General features: G+C 44.6%; 1 protein-coding gene across 1 annotated transcript in view; it reads left to right on the top strand.

Annotated features, from left to right (window-relative positions):
• Window positions 1–12,212, top strand: part of LOC119442079 (homeobox protein Nkx-6.2) — a 183,327-nt gene that overhangs the window by 97,373 nt on the left and 73,742 nt on the right. The gene's annotated exons all lie outside the window — the stretch shown is intronic.

Raw genomic sequence — 12,212 nt, 5'->3', positions numbered from 1 at the left:
AGACGGCGTTCCACCAGTCAAACTATCATTTATACTAGCTCTATCTCCGACTGATTCAATAGCCTGTCTGCCCTACATAACATCGACCGCATCTGCAAGAGGAACTCTCTTAACTATTTCTATACGGCATTCTACTGACTTGTTAATACGCTTTAACATGACAGATATTTTTCGCCTCTCAACTTCTCTTTCTTTCTCTGCACGGCGGCGCATATCTTTCCTAACATTGCCAGCCGTAAGCAAAACGTTGACCCCGTATATCGACCACCTACTTTCTTGAGTCTATGGGACAGAGTGAATTAATGTAGCGTATACCTATGACTCTCTCCTTATTTTCTATGCTTTTTGCAACCATGTGCAAACTGGAACACGTGATATAACTTCTTGTTCTTTTTGTGTCCGTGTTCTGTACGCCTGACTTTCCGTACCATGAATCCCTACGAACTTGCTCAACTTCCACTTGTTCTAAGCTGAATGCTTGCCTCTTTTGCTCGGAAAGAAGATGAATGCGTCCTTGAAGAAACTGCGCCGACAGTGAATAGACTGCTCTTAAGAGGCTTATTGATTTCTTTTTTATGGCCTGCGTAAATGTCGGTAAATGTTTTCTTTTAAACGCTAGAAGGAGCAGAAATAAACCTTATATACCAAAAAGAAAAGAACGCTAGCATCGGTGCGATATTTGTTCACCTGCGTATGCACAATCCGCTCCCATTCTGTATTAAAGCGCTTAACTTCCATTGCATGGCTCTTTCTTTGGTCATTGTCAATTTTATAAAATTCCTATGCTAAAGCGCGTAGAATAGGAGGGCAATAATTATCTCTCAATTTAAGAAACACCGGAAAGTTTAGGTGGATCCCTCGTGAGGGAGGACAGCATCGCACATTGTAAGCACTGCCAGAGATGGGTGGTAAAATTGAGAGGAGCAGCTGGAGGCTCGTTGTCGGGGCCTTCGCATCCTAAATTGGTTTACGGTCTAATGAGAAAACGGTTTCTCTCGGTACAGCGCAAACCGCGGTGCGGGAGCAATCTCGGGACTCCAAGTACAGCGCATATACGAAGCTGCTGTGACTTGCAAGTGCACCGCAAGCGTGACTTGCTTATATACAGTTTTGCTCGTTGATGCGGCAGAAGACAAAACGCTTCTTCGAGTGGGATACATCCACGGGCCACGGCTTACTTGTGCGCTATAAAAGTGAGTGTTTAGGAGGGGCTCTTAATGGTCGCTGCCTCCTTCACGGCTATTGCCGCTCGTGTTTCTGCAGTTTCGAGGGGCCAGGAATGTCTCCTGGCGTCGCCAGCCCAAGCAGTAATGTGGCCTGCTCAGCTCGCCTTTAGGGTGCCAGTGGTCCCCAACTCGAGTTCGGTAGGGCTGCCGGGCCGTTTCCGTGGCCAACGCGCGGTGATGAACGCATTCCCACAAAGTCATAAAGAGTTATGCGCCTCGTATAGACCTAGCCTAAGAGAGGCGAGAGCTAAGTATGAGGTAAAAGGGCACGACGCGGAATAGCGGGACAGCGGAAGGCTGTTTCCGCTAGATCCCTCTGGATAACTTTGATAATGCTTGCTGGCCCACGCTGTCTCACGCGCACTTGGTTGTGTTGTATGTAGGCTTCAGCGATAATCGACGTCTTTGCTCTCTTGGGGGAGATTCACGATGCGCGGTAGGACAATGTTACCTTCAACTCACTTGACAGCATGATCAGCACCAGCGGCAGTGTTGTAGTTCGGAGATGTGGTTGCAAGCATATAATTGGGTTGGTGGCTCCTCGTGTGGCACAATTCTGCTCACGTATTGCCAAAGACCGCACGACGCAAAGGACTAAACGTCAAGTTTCCTCCTCGTTAGAGTTACTTTCAAAGCATAGAAATCATAAAAGTTATCGCTATTATTAATTAATTAATTTATTTATTTATTACGTGTTGGAAATGTTCGAAAGAAGCACGTTATATCGCCGGCTTCTCCCCAACTACAAATTGTTAAATGAATGAAGAGTGATGATTGGTGAAGTGAAACATTTCGACTATTGAGCAGTTTGCTGCCAAAGTTTATTGTTATTTAAATAAACCAATGAACTAATTAATTGGAAAATAGATAATATATATCGCATTCTTTATAGTCTGACGTGTGGACTGTAGAAAACCGTCTTGTAGGGTCTACAGACACTTAACAGATACTCACTTAAAGAAAAAAATAAAGAGATAGAGAGAAAAAAGAAGAGTTTTCGCATGGTTTTGCGATTCCACACGAAAAACACGACACTTCATCAAAGCCATCATCATCATCATCATCATTATCTTATGTTTATGTTCACTGCAGGACGAATGCCTCTCCATGCGATCGCGAATTACTCCTGTCTTGCGCTGATTCCAACTTGCGCCTGCAGATGTCTTAACTTCATCACCCTACCTAGTTTTCTGCCGTCCTCGACTGCGCTTCCCTTCTCTTGGTATCCATTCTGTAACTCTAATTGTCCACCGGTTATCCATCCTACGCATTACATGGCTTGCCCAGCTCCATTTTTTTCTCTTAATGTCAGTTAGAATATCGGCTATCCCCGTTTGCTATCCGATTCACACCGCTCTCCTTCTGTCTTTTAAAGTTAGGCCTAACATTTTTCGTTCCATCGCTCTTTGCACGGTTCTTAACTTGTTCTCGAGCTTCTTTGTTAACCTCCAAGCTTCTCCCCCATATGTTAGCACCGGTTGAATGCAATGATTATACACATTTATTTTTAACGACAGTGGTAAGCTCCCCATCAGGATTTGGCAATGCCTTCCGTATGCACCCCAACCCAATTTTATTCCCAAATCAATTTTATTCCAAACCAAATCAAAGCCATATACGTTTGTAAACACGAAATCACACTTGAGTAACCTACAAAAGAGAAGACAAATTGAAAATCTGGGAATAAAAAACAGACATGCATACATGCACAAAATATAAAGAAGGCTAAAGCTGACTGTACACCATGTCAATAATTCTACAATATATCGTTATCTCTCAGGAATGCTGCTAAAGCCATTAGAGCAGTTCGTTGGACCCTGATGCGTAACTACAAGGTTCAAGAAGCTTTTGCATGCTAAAAGGCCGATCATAAAGTCGGTTGAGTGCTGTTCTTAAAACTCGTCTATGTGACACGTACCGAGGACAACTTATTAGGAGGTATTGCACATTTTCCCACAACTGTCCACATTAGCAATAAGTCGAAGGTACACGACGTGTACGGTAAAGTGGCTTGTATATGCCACTTGTAATCTTAAGTGATCGATCACAGAGTCTATGTCGGGGCTATCATCGATGTGCACTGCGAAAGTAAGCGTAGATCCACTTTGAAGTACCATGTTAGCGTGACACTTGACTCAAAGACTTGCAGAATTACTTAACCCTTGCCTATGCGATAAAAAAGAAGTGATTTCCACATACGTCGCGTTTATTGTTTTATGCTATACCAGCGGAGCCAGCATACTTTTTTGGCTGCCGCATATCTCTCTATACTATATATATATATATATATATATATATATATATATATATATATATGTGTGTGTGTGTGTGTGTCCAGTTTATCAAGAACGTTAAACCCATCACGTGCCTCTCCGTACTACAGCTTACGCTGTCACAGAGAAGGTGGGTGAAGGTCTCATCACAGCTGCGCGGGTCGCTGTCAGCCGCTCCAGTGAGGGGGGGGGGGGGGGGGGGGGGGGGGAGGCGGTGGTAAATGCGGAGCCGACTACAAAGGGCACAACATGAACTGCTCGCGTCGTGGCAATCCAAGCGGAAGGCGTGTAGTTGTAGGTCACGGGTCAACGAACGCGTGGAAAAGATGTGAAGTTATATTCTGTACACACATGGCGGCCGCAGTGCCGCCATTATCCGCCATATCGGCTGTCTGATTGGCTGTCGAAAGGTCAGGTTGTTATTTAACTTATCACTATGGAACGCAGGCTCTGCAAGAAAAGCATTTCTTCGCTTTCATAAAGATGACGAAACGAAGGTGTGGACCTTTGGAGCTGTGTACTTTTGCAAATGAATTGTTTTTCGAGTATTTAGCAGCTATTATTGCGATGTTTGCTCTTAGAAAAGAGAGTAAACGGTCGCGCGCAGGAGCAGCTGTAATAGAACTAAAGACCACAGTGCGCATGATCACAGCTGTCATGGCCTTGTATTGGGACTGTTGAACCAATGTGAGGCCAATAATTTATAAGAAACAAGAACTAGAAAATAATTTTTTTTTTCATTGCAAGGAGCCGTTGGATGACGCTGGGGAGCCGGCGACTCCATATAAGAACAGGAAAATCTCATATGACTTGGGTAGATCTAGCTCGAATCAGATAGTGGTTTTGGCACGTAAAACCCCAGAATTATTTAGAGCTCGAATACCTAGCAACATCCATAGAGTTCATGTGGTGTGATGTATGATCTGGGTGCGCCGGGCAAATTACGGAAACGCTACTATATACAGTCCTGAAACAATTTGGGTTAAGCGCACAGTATGGAAACCATCCGTGCGCTCCACGTTGCAGATGTATACACCGCACTCATATTGTTGTTGAGACGCTAAGAGCGTACATTCGACGTCTTTCATGGCTACCATCCCACCATTTAGCTGGTTTGCCAGTGCGACGACCACAGGCTACATTCTCTGGTATTGTGACGAGACACCATGAGTGATGGAGTCATGCAACATGGAGCGCACTCTCACAACACCACGTCGACAGCAGCAGAACCTTCGGCTCTTCAAGATGCACTCAATTACGTGCTCCAGCAGCCACCAAATCGTTGGGCCATTTTCTGCGATTCGAAAGCAGCCCTACAAACTCTAGATTTTGCCCTACGTCATGGGTTACACGAGCAGCTAGTGTACGAAATAAGACAAGCTCATCGCCACGCGCTCGAGAAAGGGCACGACATTGCATTTCGGAGGTTACCGATCCACTGCGGAATTGTCGGCAACGACAGCGCATATGAAGCTGCTAGCTCGGCTTATCAAAATCATCAGCGGGTGCCTATACCACTCTCAAGAACGGACGCTGCGCGGCAACTTCAATCACTTGCTCGCCGCACCACACTTCTACGATGGAATTCACCGGATTTCACCAACTCACGCTTGCACTCTCTCGACCCTAACTTGCGACTTCGCCTGCCACCTGGACTCTCTCGTCGCGAAACAAGTTTACTGTGTCGCGTGTGGTTGGGCGTCGCATTTACAAATTCATATTCATTCCTAATAGGAATGGCCAACAGTGCGGCGTGTAATTTGTGCGGGTGCGATGAAACTCCAGAGCACCTTCTGTGTCATTGCCCATCCTTTGACGCTCAACGACTAACAAGCTGAACTCAGCGTATTAGAGAATAAAGTGCTCTCGGAGGAAAAATCCTTGGACCATGGCCTATGCATTCTTGCATGCGAAAGACCACAAAAGCCCTTCTGCACTTATTGAAGGCGACTGGACTGTATGTACGCTTGTGACAGTAGACATTCCTCTGCGACTGACTCTGTGAATGACTGACTCTTTATTATTTTTCTTCTCGCTCCTTCTTATCTATTCTTCCCCATTCTTCCTCCCCAAACGTAGGGTAGCCAACCGGGCATGCCCTTGGTGAACCTCCCTACCTTTCCTTTCTCGTTTCTCTCTCTCTCTCTCTCTCTAGACATAGAAGGTTGCACTACAAGCCGTTGACGCAGGCGGAATGCCACAAACTGGCATTACTGGGGTTCGCTGAAAACTCAGCCGATAAATTAACATTTAACTGGATGAAACTTATGAACTTCATACTTGGGAAATGAGAAGTTGTGATCCACCCGAGAGTAGCACAAGCTACAAAGGACACTCACTCGGGTTTCTGCGAAAGGAAGCTTCGCAACTGGAAAAAAAAAAGAAAAAAAAATTTCTTTGTACGGGGGTTCAAACCGGGACCAACATAGTAGATCGCAGAACGAGGCCGAATTAAGCGACAACTCGAAGCTCAGGGACACTGAATATTGCGAATCAGTTATAACGAAACAGTTTTGCTTCTGTCGGGTGGATGGCAATTTTCCCTTTCATTAAACTTTTTCTACCTCGCGAAATTCCGCTGAACTGATTTGACGTTTGTCAAACCGACCGCTTCTATCGCGTGTTTTCTTTTTTTTATTAATTACTCTACGCGACGCAATAGTCCTGAGCGCCTGGTACGTCGACGTGGGCGCCCAGGCCCTATAATTCTAGGAGCAAAGGTCACTGGTTATTGACGACACGAGGGATCGAGAGACAGCAGTATCGTTAAGGGCATCTCTCGAAGGCTTGGCGTTTACTTTTGTAATTTAGCAAAGCCGACAACCATAGTAAACGCCTGACGAAATTCCACGGCAGCATAATGGATACAGGGTAGAATACACTGCGCAATAATCTTTTATCGAATCCTACAGCTAGATCGCCCTCGCAAATCCTTGGGCGTTGTAGAAAGACATAAACGTAGAAATAATTGCTGCCTAGCACCGTGTACAAATATAATGGGCCCTCGACCTTTGTTTTCGAAGTTACATTTTACGGCAGCTGACAAAGTTATTTTTTCTTAGTGTAACTTTTGGCAACATCAAAAAGCGATAAGCGAAAATTGTTTAATTATTAAAAAGTACAGCGGTGAACTTTGGTGCACCAGTGCGGCGGTTTAAAAAAACGGAGAGGGAAAGCGTCTATTACTTTTGCTCGCGGGGTATACACCACATTCCTCACACGCACGCAACCAGATAGTTGGTGCGTACACTGGCAGGCCAGCGCATAGATATTTTTAATGCTTCCTTGTTACAAGGGCGCTCCAGACGGAGTGATTTATCCGCAAATACAATATCGTATGGGCGTTCGGTTCTCGCGGAGAAAATAACACCCAGCAAAGGAGCGTGACATAGCCAAAATACGTTGGATCGGTCGACTGCTGTTCCCAGACGGGTGGACGCATAGGCGCCATTAAGGACGGGTGGATGTTCTGTAGAATTGGCGCAGTTGCGACTATGGTAGAAGCGCGAAAATTGAAGACGCGTGACTCGTCGTTTCGTGCCGTTTTTCTCCCGTATGCAATCGCACCGACTCATTCTAATATTTGTGCTTTTGCAGCGTACGTATATTAAGTACTCCGTGATTATTCCTGTGGCATTCTTTTGTAACTAGGTTTTGAAAGGAAAAAAGTAATTGTCGTCCATCCGAGTTTTCCAATTTTATGAACTTTCCTCTACTTTGCGGGCTTCCTCAGAACGTATTTGCCCTAAATGTACTTTACTTTGAAATTAAATGGACTCTCTGCGCAACATTTAATTTTATATACGTAATATATATATATATATATATATATATATATATATATATATATATATATATATATTCTAAAGACCCGAAGGCATTACATAAGATGAGATTAGATACATGTCTGTCCTTGCTCACAAGAAAACACAATAAAAACGAGTAGAAGAAGTAAAGAAAGCAGTCGGTTATTAACAACAATAGTAGAAAGCACTAGAGTGGATAAAGCTAATAAAAAGGTAATATATACAAATGTTGGGTATCTCTTAAAACGCGGGTGGCCGTTCAACACAACAATAGTGACTAGAATGTATACGTATATACAATGAGTCGTCTGCGATAGAGATAACACAAGTACGTTATCTAAAATAATATTTTAGTTTGTCACACAATGACTAGGTTCTTGCGTGTGACAAGGTTATCTTAAGACTATATAGTGTGTGAGAAGAAGGAATTGGACATTGCTTATGTTTGACCGGAAATGTCCATTACGCCATGACTGAGTTCTCAAACGCGGTTGTAACAAGGCATGCCTTGATAGTGAGTGGTAATAGTAGGTGTGAAGGGGCATACACGAGATACGAGGCCACGCTATGCAAGTGACGGAAGGTCGAGCCTGTTTTAGGTGCGAAGCACCTTATGCCCCCGGGCTGTCGGCGTCTCCTGTCGTAATCGTCGTCGTAGTCGTAGTCACGGTAAGCAAGCGGCTCGTGCTCGCGCTCGGCACGCGCTCGTGCCATCGCTCCCGCGTTCGTCGTCGTCGTCGTCGTCTTCCACAGCTGGCTGCGTTGAAGCAAGCGGTTCGTGCTTGCGCTCGGCACGCGCTCGTGCCACTGCTCCCGCGTTCGTCGTCGTCGTCTTCCAACGCAAGCGGTTCGTGCTCGCGCTCGGCCCGCGCTCGTGCCACGGCTCCCGCGTTCGTCGTCGTCGTCGTCTTCCACAGCTGACTGCGTTGCCGCTCATCATTCCAGCGTAGAATTTCACTCCTCTTCTGTCGTCGTAATGGGAGGCCGCGTTTACAGGGTTATGAGCCATTGCTTAAGGCAGTATGACCCCATTAGCGGTGCACCACTGCATACTTCGCACCTCTCCAGGTTTCACGTTAGTGTAGCTGCATTTCGCTCAATGGGTCATTTGACACTTACGCATAATTGTGAGGGGCGCGTTTTTTTAGTAGCGCAACGCTAGGTTGAGAGTCTTGAGTAGTCTGATGCCATATTGGGCGGCGCGGTTCTGGATCGCTCCGAGGTGGTAGGAGAGGTATACACTTGTTAAGATGGGTGCTAGATCGATGACGTGTACTCGAGTTTAGGTAGGACGTACGTGAGTTAAGGAAGTTTTGTCATTTCTAAATATGTTTTCGTTAGGTTACGGTGCAGGTACTCCAGCCTTCGCGAAGCTTGCGAGCAGATGGTTTCTATGTGCGTTTTACTCACGATAAGGAAGAAGTCATGTGAACTCCAAGATCGATATTTGTAAGATGGCGTGTGCTCAACGGGAACTTAGTTGAGGTAGGGTGCGTTACGGTGTGTAAACTGGAAAACGTCGTGCTTTTAAATTTATTAAGGTTTAACGGCATGAACGAGGTATTGCGCATAGTTGTAATTGTCATCTTGGTTGGAAACGGGACGGTAAATGACGCAATCGTCTGCGAATATAAAAGATGAATTCCTTAGACACTCAGCAAGATGTGAATAATTTTTTTTCAGCGACTTACCCTTCTTATTTTTCACATCTGTTCGCATCGTTTTTCTCCTTCAGTGTACGTATAAAACACCGCGTGCACATGCGCAGTGGCTGTGTTGATGCGGAGCCGAAGGGGACCGCGAGTCGGCGCACATGTCTCCCGCGTCGGGCGCGCAGGGCCCCGTTACACGTGTTTCGATCGGCATCCCCATTTGTCGTCGCGGTGAGCACCCGAGTAACGGGCATTGATAAAGGATCGCCTAAGTTTAGCCGTGCCCAAAATGCTCATTAGGCGATGAACTGCGCCAGCAACCCCGCCGGCGTTGAGGCCCAAAATAGACGATCCACCCGAGAGGCCCGAAGCTCGCCCCGTTCAAGATCGGTTTTCTCTCGTGGAGTCACCCGGGAACACAGTACCTTTAGGAGAAAGGAGAGGGCGTGCGATCCACTCTCACGGGACGCCGGCGATAGAGGCTTTGTTATAGAGCCAAACGTTGATGGCATGCACGCTGAATGCGAACAGACGTGGGTCTTCTTTCTACGTCCGTCTATCAATAAACAGACGTAGCGATTTATAATCGGACGGAGGTGGCTTGTCGAAGCAACCAGAAGTGGAGTGGAGACAGTGACGTAGTGCACTTGGAGCGATGGTGCAAGGCCTATATAGATTGCAAAGATTAGCAGAGATAACAACCGCGAATGGTCACGATTCAAGTGCTTTTTTTTGTGCAGTTAAGAATGAGCATGAAAACTAAATGCTAGAGCCCGCGTTAGCCTATCGATCATATATAACGTTCTTCATGATCAGCGTTGTTCTTCCTGGTTAAGAGACATTGGAAGCTAATCGCTAGTGTCACAATGATCGGTCACTGAGGAAGGTACTTAAATGTATCAAGCCATCACAAGGTATCTGGGGCCAGATTCACAAAGCTTTTCTTTAGTAAGAGCTCTTCGCCATTGGCCGGCGGCTTTTAATAATAATATGTCTTGCGTCCAGATTGGCTGAAATTCTTTCTTACGAATAATTCTAGCGTAAGAAGTTTTTGTGAATTCGGGCCCCGAAGTCTACGGTTGCAATTGCACTCTTTTACTCGGTGACGTAGACGCGTTTTTAAGCGAATATACGGCCTCGAAGTTGAAGTGTTATTTTTAACGACAGTATATAGTACAGTACCCTCCGTATGTACGTTGTTTAGTATCGCCAGAAATGACATGCCATAGCTGTTTTACTCTTTCCATAAGATACTAAAGTTCACGACTTGGGCTACCATGTAGCAATACTGGCAACTGTGTTGCTTTTGTAGTGCAGCATATCAACATTAATTTTATGTAAGTACGTTTCTCTCTCACGCCACAAACATAAAAGGGAAAATGAGCTTGTCGTCAGGGATAATAAAAAAAGGTGAATAAATTACCTCAGGTAATGACACAGTAGCTAATGGCACAGTAAGAGATCAGTAGCGTCGCATGAGACACCATTCTATTATTTTCGTGGTGTATCAAATGCAAAGGTTGCGAGTCTTTTCTGTCGTTTTAATCCCCACATAGAAGGCTCACGCTTCATCATGGTGGTCCTTTGACGAAGACGCTCTTTACTACCGGTTGTTAGTCGACTCTTAGTGTAACTATTTCGTTTCTTTCTCTCTCGATCGCGTTTGTCGCTCTAACTCTCTATCTCTCTCTTTCTATATATATATATATATATATATATATATATATATATAAAATTGAACTACGTCTATAATTTTGCTGAAACGTGTTGCTTGCTGCGTTTTACCTTGAGCGAAACAAACACACAAAAGTAAGATAAAGTGAATGTTTACAGTCGCGTCCTTTAGACGCGTGGACTGAAAAAAAAAAACAAAAAAAAAAAAACAGAACTACAAGTACACCAATTCCGGTGTTAGCTGTGAAGTCACAAACTTTAAGCTTTATAGTGATACGGCGAAGGGGGCAGAAAGCACTCGACAGCGAAGAATGACTTCATGCTCACACCTTATGCTCAGCAATGATGAAATCCGGTTCACGAATTGCAGTGACTGCGCAACTAAAGGTGTGAATATAGACACACGAAACGCACTCGATTAGCATATTGCCTTTCCTTGTTGCAACGGCGGCGGGCCATGCAGCGCGTTTGCCCACCCATTCGTTGAAGTAATTGTACCGTTGGTGATGCCGATATCGTTCCATGCATGGTGACTGTCCGCCTTCATTTCTCCCACAAACATACGCCTCAAAGGAGTTGAGAAAAACTTGACAATGCCGCCTCTGTAATGCGCTCTGGTGATATCTACGACCTCGTTGAAGCCTTCATTTTACCTGGCCATGTCCGCTAAAACTGAACTCGACTATGGCTATTCTAAACTCCGGCTTCCTTCTTCTCGTCGTTTTAATCAAATAATAATAATAATAATAATAATAATAATAATAATAATAATAATAATAATAATAATAATAATAATAATAATAATAATAATAATAATAATCAAATGTTTATTATATTGCCCAGGAACATCTACGGAGCCTTTGCACTGGTGCAATTTAAAAGTAATACGTCAGACGAACTTTACAGAGAAGACAAATGTGGTAGACAAAACAATGTGAGCTAAAGAAACAAATATGGAAACAGAAAGCGAGAAGGCGAGCGTAAAAGGGAGTTAATAATGCAACATTATTATCTACACTTACACAACACATAGGAAATAAACTCTGAACTATCTCAATACAGGCAAAATTCTTATTAAATGTTTTTTGGAGTCCAGCAATTCGGACAGTCTTTAATTCAGCAAGGCCGGGCAGAAAATGCGGAATGCTGCCTGGTATACTGTTGCGGTACGGAAAATTGGACAAGCTTTGTACAATGCATAATGCCATGGACCACGTTACAGAGGAACAAAAGGTCCGACTTAATACGTATTGAGTTTAGAGGCGTGAATTAAGGTATCCTTGAGAGGGCTGGACTGTGGTTGCCAGAACGGAAAAAGTGGTGCTTGAAAATAGATATAAATTTATTTTGCACGCTTTCAATGAGGTCAAAATTAGATTTGTACGTTCCGCCCCACACCACAGAGGCATACTTTATTAGCGGACGGTACACAGTAGAATATAATCAACAGGGGGAGTGGAAGTGATTCGATATCCGACAAACAATACCAAGAGCGCGAAGGACACGTTGCTTCGCTTATTTAGCGTGTGAAGAGAAGCTTAGCGTTTTGTTGGCGTACACACCTAGATCTTTCATTTAATC

Source organism: Dermacentor silvarum, chromosome 1 (genome assembly GCF_013339745.2).
Source record: "Dermacentor silvarum isolate Dsil-2018 chromosome 1, BIME_Dsil_1.4, whole genome shotgun sequence".
NCBI classification, from domain to species: domain Eukaryota; kingdom Metazoa; phylum Arthropoda; class Arachnida; order Ixodida; family Ixodidae; genus Dermacentor; species Dermacentor silvarum.
This window is presented reverse-complemented; position numbering and strand designations above follow the sequence as displayed.